Source organism: Miscanthus floridulus, chromosome 4, assembly GCF_019320115.1.
Source record: "Miscanthus floridulus cultivar M001 chromosome 4, ASM1932011v1, whole genome shotgun sequence".
Lineage (NCBI taxonomy): Eukaryota > Viridiplantae > Streptophyta > Magnoliopsida > Poales > Poaceae > Miscanthus > Miscanthus floridulus.
In genome coordinates, this window is record NC_089583.1 from 14,875,920 (window position 1) to 14,882,125 (window position 6,206).

Sequence of the window (6,206 nt, forward strand, 5' to 3'; positions counted from 1 at the left end):
CGTTGTAGCTCCCAAACCAAGCCGAACCAGCTCGAGCTCCAATTGGCAAAGATGAAGATCTCACTTAGTACTCCAACTTTGTCAACTAAGCCATGAGCTGAATCATCACGGTTTAGGAGTTATGTAGCATTGAAAATCGCCTATCAGTCGATTCACTTGGTAACTGAATCGGATTTTTAGATTTGCTACAGTAACCGACCGGCAGTAGAGCCTTGCCGCCGCTTGGATGCCACACGCCCGACTGGCCCTAACCGCGCTGCACGCTGGCCGGCGTGAAGAGGAGGACGCCTGCTGCCTCTCTGCTCGCCCGCACGCGCTCTGCCTCCCACTCGCTCTCTCTCGCAACGCCACTGCTCGCCATTGTCGACGCCGCTCGCTTTGCCACCGCAGCTCGCCGTCGACGCCGTACTGTTGGCCAATCCGTCTCGGCCATCACCACATCTTCTTCCACTCCACCTCCCGGACCTCTCGCTCTACTCCCTTGAACCGTGGGTAAGGCACATTTTGATTTCCGCCGTTGGAGACTTCACCAGAGCACGCCGTGCTTGCGGTTCACGTGGCCATGGCACTCCACCACACCACGCGCACCGTGCTAGTTTGCTGATGCTCTGGTAGGAATAGCTCTAGATGCTACCATGCATGTGCCTGGGAACGCCCCGGTGCACCTCACCGTGTCCGCCATGGCCGCAAGCACGAGCTCATCGTGGCCGGCGGCCTTGAACCTTTCCTGCCTCTTCTAGCACGCGCATGAGGACCCTTATGAGCTGTAGTATCTACCTCGAAGACATAGTCCTCGGATTCGTCGCCGTTGAGCCAGAACAGCCATGCCGCCGTGATGCTCAGGGCACCGTCGTGAGACCGTGCGTGCGGCCAAGCTTACCAGCGCTACCCTAGCTGCCCCTACCTTAGGTTATCTCTGCGTTAGGGCTCTTGGTAACTCTAGCACCTTTCGCTGGGTGATACCATGGCTGGAGTTGGTCGGCATGCCATTGGGCATCCTCGCTGTCCGCCATGGCCGCCGCCGTCCTTGCTCCGAGGGGCCATTCGTCGTGCCCCATACATCCCTCAACGCGGTTGAGCTCAGGGATGGCGACGGTGGTGACGCAACCGACTGAGCCCTCCACGCCGGCGAGGAAAAGCTCACCGGAGCACCGCGGCAGTCCCTCCCCTATTTCCGTCTCACTGCCATGCGGGCCCTGCTGACATGTGGACCCCGCGTGACAGTGACTGTGTATTCAAAAGCTAGTTCAAATTTTCAGATTTGGATGCTGTTTTGTAAAATTTGTAGCTCCCATTTTGTAGATCCAAATTGGGTGGTTCCAATTTTGTTAGGATCATGGTGAAGTGTAGTATTTAGGAAAAATATGACATGAACACTTGTAGTGGAATTTTTGGATGAATTAAATAGGAACTTCAAATGTGTTTTCAAATGCATGCAAACTTGTTTAAATTATATCTGGAGTTCTTGTGCTCCAAAAATTATGAAAGTTTGTTGGTGAGCTGTTCTTGCTTAGTAGAAGCTCTGGTAAAAATTTGAGAATCATTGCATGTATAGTTTTTGAATTATAGATTTTCCTTTTTATCATTAAATGATCCTTGTGTGAATTTTAGTAAATTATCTATGAATCAAATGACCATGAAATTTGTTGGAGGATATCCTAGTACCTTAAGGATGCAAGGAAAAATATAAAATCTGTTGCTTGACACTTTTCACTTGGGTTTCCTAATTATGTCATTTTAAGCCTTTATGCCTTGTCATTTTTGTATAGAATGTTATACTTGCTCAAATGATGTGAAATTTTTATGGTAGTCTACTTGGAGCATGTAGCACCTACTGTAATTTTTGTAGATTAAATGGTGTAGTTCTAATATATGTTTGTCATTTCTCTTAATTAATTAAATAAATTAAGAAAGGCATTAAAAGAAATGAATTGATGGTGAACACCTTACTTTCTGGTGTTCTTATGACATGTGTGATGAGTGAGTAAAGTTAGTTTTGTTCAATTATATGTTTGCAACATAAGTTAATAATTATTTTTCTGCATTGTGTTTTCCGGGACAGTTCTGGGGACTTTACAAAGTTACCCATGATAATTTGGTTTGCTGGGAATGTGGTGAATACAAAAGTTATAGATAACTTATGTATCTAGCTCCTGTCGAAATTTGGTAGCGTTTGGCCCAGTAGTTTAGGAGCTACAGCTGTTCAAAGTCAGATCACAATTTTGCTTGCTCTCTGTCTTGTTAGACCTGATTATGTGGTTCTATAAATTCAACCTGGTAATGGTTGGAATCATGCCTTGAGGTCTAAAAATGAATTGTAGGTAATTTCATAAGCTTTCCAAATTGTCTTGTTGCATGTCATTTGTAGTTGTAGATCTTCAGTTATGGTCAGTTTACCGTACCGCTATATAGTCTCTATTTTGCTGAAATATGAATGTTTGTGTGCATGCCTTGTTGCAATGTTCTTGTTGATTGTTTAGGTGCTAGCCTAACTTGAGAACATGCTTAGGTGCAGGCGCTAGGTCCTTAACTGAAGAAGAGCAATTGTACATTAGATTGTATAAACTTGGTAAGTAAAGTGATTTGAATAGAGCCTAAGTCGGAAAATGCGGACTACAGTAAGCATGTGCATTCCCCGAGCATCCCTAACTTCATTCATGTGCATCCATGATATTTATCTTGCGCATTCATGCAATAGGTGTGTCAGAGGGAGTGACGCTGCTGGAGTTCGAGGGAGCCAACCAGGAGGAGAAGCCCGAGGTGCAGGAAATCGACGAAGCAGCCGTCGAGGAGGAATTGCCCGAGTGCCCTGACCACCAACCTTCCTCTTTCCTAAAAGGCAAGCCCCGGAGCATATTAAGTCTCCCATGTTTTTACAAATACCTTGAGTATCTTTTATTCGTTGATGATGCATTAAGTATAGGAATTGGTTGGAACCAATTGTTGCATTATATATCCATCCTTGTCCAGATATCGCACTGGAATCCTATTTAAGTTCAGGAACGGGTTACTTAGCCATGCTTAGTGCGGTAGAAGTCAGGTGATTTCCTGTCACCTACGAGCTTTAGGATGAGGTGGATCACGGTTGGCTATATTTGCTATCGTGGAAAAGAACCATGTTAATAATGAATTAAGACCGGACAGAGTCTTGTGTAGGTTTGGACATAGTGACTCTGTCTGTGTCGTTTAAGGACCGATACGCTGTACGTCCTTATGTCATGTTGAACGCAGCCTAACACTTAGCTGGCAGGATAAGTCGTTCCGACCGCGAAGCCTAGTAGCTCGATTTAGGCCGAGGACGCGAGCAGGGGTCCGCAATCTGGATGGAAGTAAGGATGTGCGGGGAGCCATTGGCATAAGCCCAAGGGCGGGTTAAGTCACCGAGCACTCATGGCAGAGTGGTTCTCTGATTTTGCGGCACTGTTCAGACTCGCGACTCCTGAATTGTACCAACGGTGACTTGTTTGCGACCCTGATGGGGGAAGCAAGGTTTGTGTTAGGAATACCCCTCCAGCTGGATAGGAATTGATTTGAATCGTCGTCTCTCCCGGATAGTGAGAACTTGACTGAGCAGCGGCAACGTAGATTCAATTAATTTAACGATATGGTTAAATGGATGATGATGATAATGTTGCCACGATTTATACCTGCTATGGTTATTAATGTTTGCACCTTAATCAAATGATTGTTTAGTATAGGTGCTAATATCGATGACAGGTTAATGGCTAAAAGTCACTGCTAGTTCAGGTTAAGAGTTGATCATTATTACTTATGCTTTTCCGCTAAAAGAAAGTGTCAGCCAGATCCACTAAATTAAGCTATGCATGATCCTTGGTGTCATTTGTTTTAGTTTCCGATGGGTAAGTCTTGCTGAGTACATTCTCATACTCAGGGTTTATTCCCTCTTGTTGCAGATGACCTTCTATATCAGGGATTCTGTAAGTATTGTCTCCACCCGGCGGGTGACGAAGACTAGATCATGGGCATGATCTCTGTTCCCTTATCCGAATGCTTTTGCGGGTTGTGATCAGCAAACCAGTATTTGTATTTAAACTCAGGTGTGTAAGTCAAACTATTTACAACACTTGTTTTGTAATAACGATGACTCTGAGGTGATGTAATTTATTTGCAAACCGTCTGTGAAATGTTGTAACGTATGATATGTTATGTTGAATTACTATGATCTTGGTTGTATGCAAGTTGGTTTGAAATCCTTTGAGATTTCAGTTGACTACCGGGTTTATATGGGCTCAAGTTGCAAGAATTTGATCGTTTCGGCGATTGTTTTTGTACTTGTGCTCTTATAAATTGGTCGGTTCTATGACACAGCAAGTCCCTACGGGATTACATTCATAGGTTTTCCCAACAATGCAACTCCCTCCCTGATGTTGTCGATGCGGACGTCATCAGCGCATTCCTCTCCGGGATGACCTGTGAGTCCCTGATCCACAAGCTTGGCTGCCTAAATCCCCGTACCACCCATGACCTGCTCGACATCACCACTAACCATGCCTCCAGCGAGGAGGCGGTCGAAGCGGTCTTCAATGGAGGCCGAGACAAAGGTAAGGCCCAGCGTGCGGACCAAGATGAGGCCCCCTCCATGTAGAGGGGCAAGAAGAATAAAAAGGAACAGCGCCGACCGGACAACACCACGTTGGTCGCCGTGGCTGATCGCATGGGAAAGCAGCCCCAATAGGGACTGCCTGACCACTTCATCAAGCTCATGGACAGCCCATGCACCAACCACGCCTACCCCATCAAACACCTCTACAAGGACTGCGAGCTCCTCAAACATTTCCTACAATAGGCCGGCGGGCCAAAAGAAGGAGACGACAAAGAGGCGATGGCCAAGAAGGAGGCACGGCGGGCATGGACGGAGATGGCTTCCCCAACCCTAATGAATGCATCATGATCTTTGGTGGATCCGACACCATCTGGTCCAAGTGCCAGCACAAGGTGCACTATAGGGAGGCAAGCGCCACCGAGACGGCCGTCCCCTGCTTCCTCAGTTGGTCAGAATCTCTGATCACCTTCGATCAGAGGGACCATCCCTCCCACATTGCGAGACCGGGACATTACCCGCTCATTGTTAATCCCATCGTCCGCAAGAAGTGCCTCACCAAGGTGCTGATGGACGGAGGCAGCAGCCTCAACATCCTCTACGTCGACACCCTCGACACCATGCGTATCCCCTGGTCAGAACTCCACCTAGTGGGCTCTCCCTTCCATGGGGTGATCCTAGAAGCGCAGGCATACCCGCTTGGGCAGATCGACAAGCCCATCACGTTTGGCAACCGAGCCAACTTCTGCTCGAAGGTCATCACCTTCGAAGTGGTGGACTTTCCAGGGTCCTACCATGCCATCTTGGGGCGGCTATGCTATGCCAAGTTCATGGCTATCCCCAACTACTCCTACATCAACCTGAAGAGGCTAGGACCAAACGACATCATCACCATGAGCAGCGCCTTCTCGCACGCCTTCACGTGCGACCGTGAGCATTTCGAGCTCACCACTACGGTCATCAACTCATTCGAGCTCCCACGACTTAGGGAGTCATCGACCCCAGCAGTCCTAGACTGCAACAAACCAACCTACTCAACCGCCTTCCATCCACTCGAGGAAACCAAGGCAGTGGGAATCGACCCCACCGACCCAACCAAGATGGTGCGAATCGGGACCCAGCTCTCGGCCAAATAGGAATGCAACCTCGTCGACTTCCTGCATGCCAATCGTGATGTCTTCACGTGGAAGCCATCTGACATGCTGGACATACCATGGGACATCGCTGAGCACACGCTGTGCATCATCCTAGGCTCAAAGCCCACTAAGCAATGCCTGCACCATTTCAACGATGAGAGGCGTAGGGCCATAGGCGAAGAGATCACCAAACTCCTAGCAGCCGAATTTATCAGAGAGGTATTCCACTCCGACTGGCTTGCCAATACCATTCTTGTTAAAAAGAAGACCGAGAAGTGGAGAACGTGCGTTGATTATACTAGCCTCAACAAAGCATGTCCAAAGGATCACTTTTCTTTGCTACGCATAGACCAGATAGTCAACTCCACCTCGGGTTGTGAGATCCTCTCCTTTTTGGATGCCTACTCGGGCTATCACCATATCACGATGAAAGAGTCCGATCAGCTCGCAACCTCATTCATCACCCCGTATGGTTCGTACTGCTACTTAACCATGCCTTTCGGCCTGAA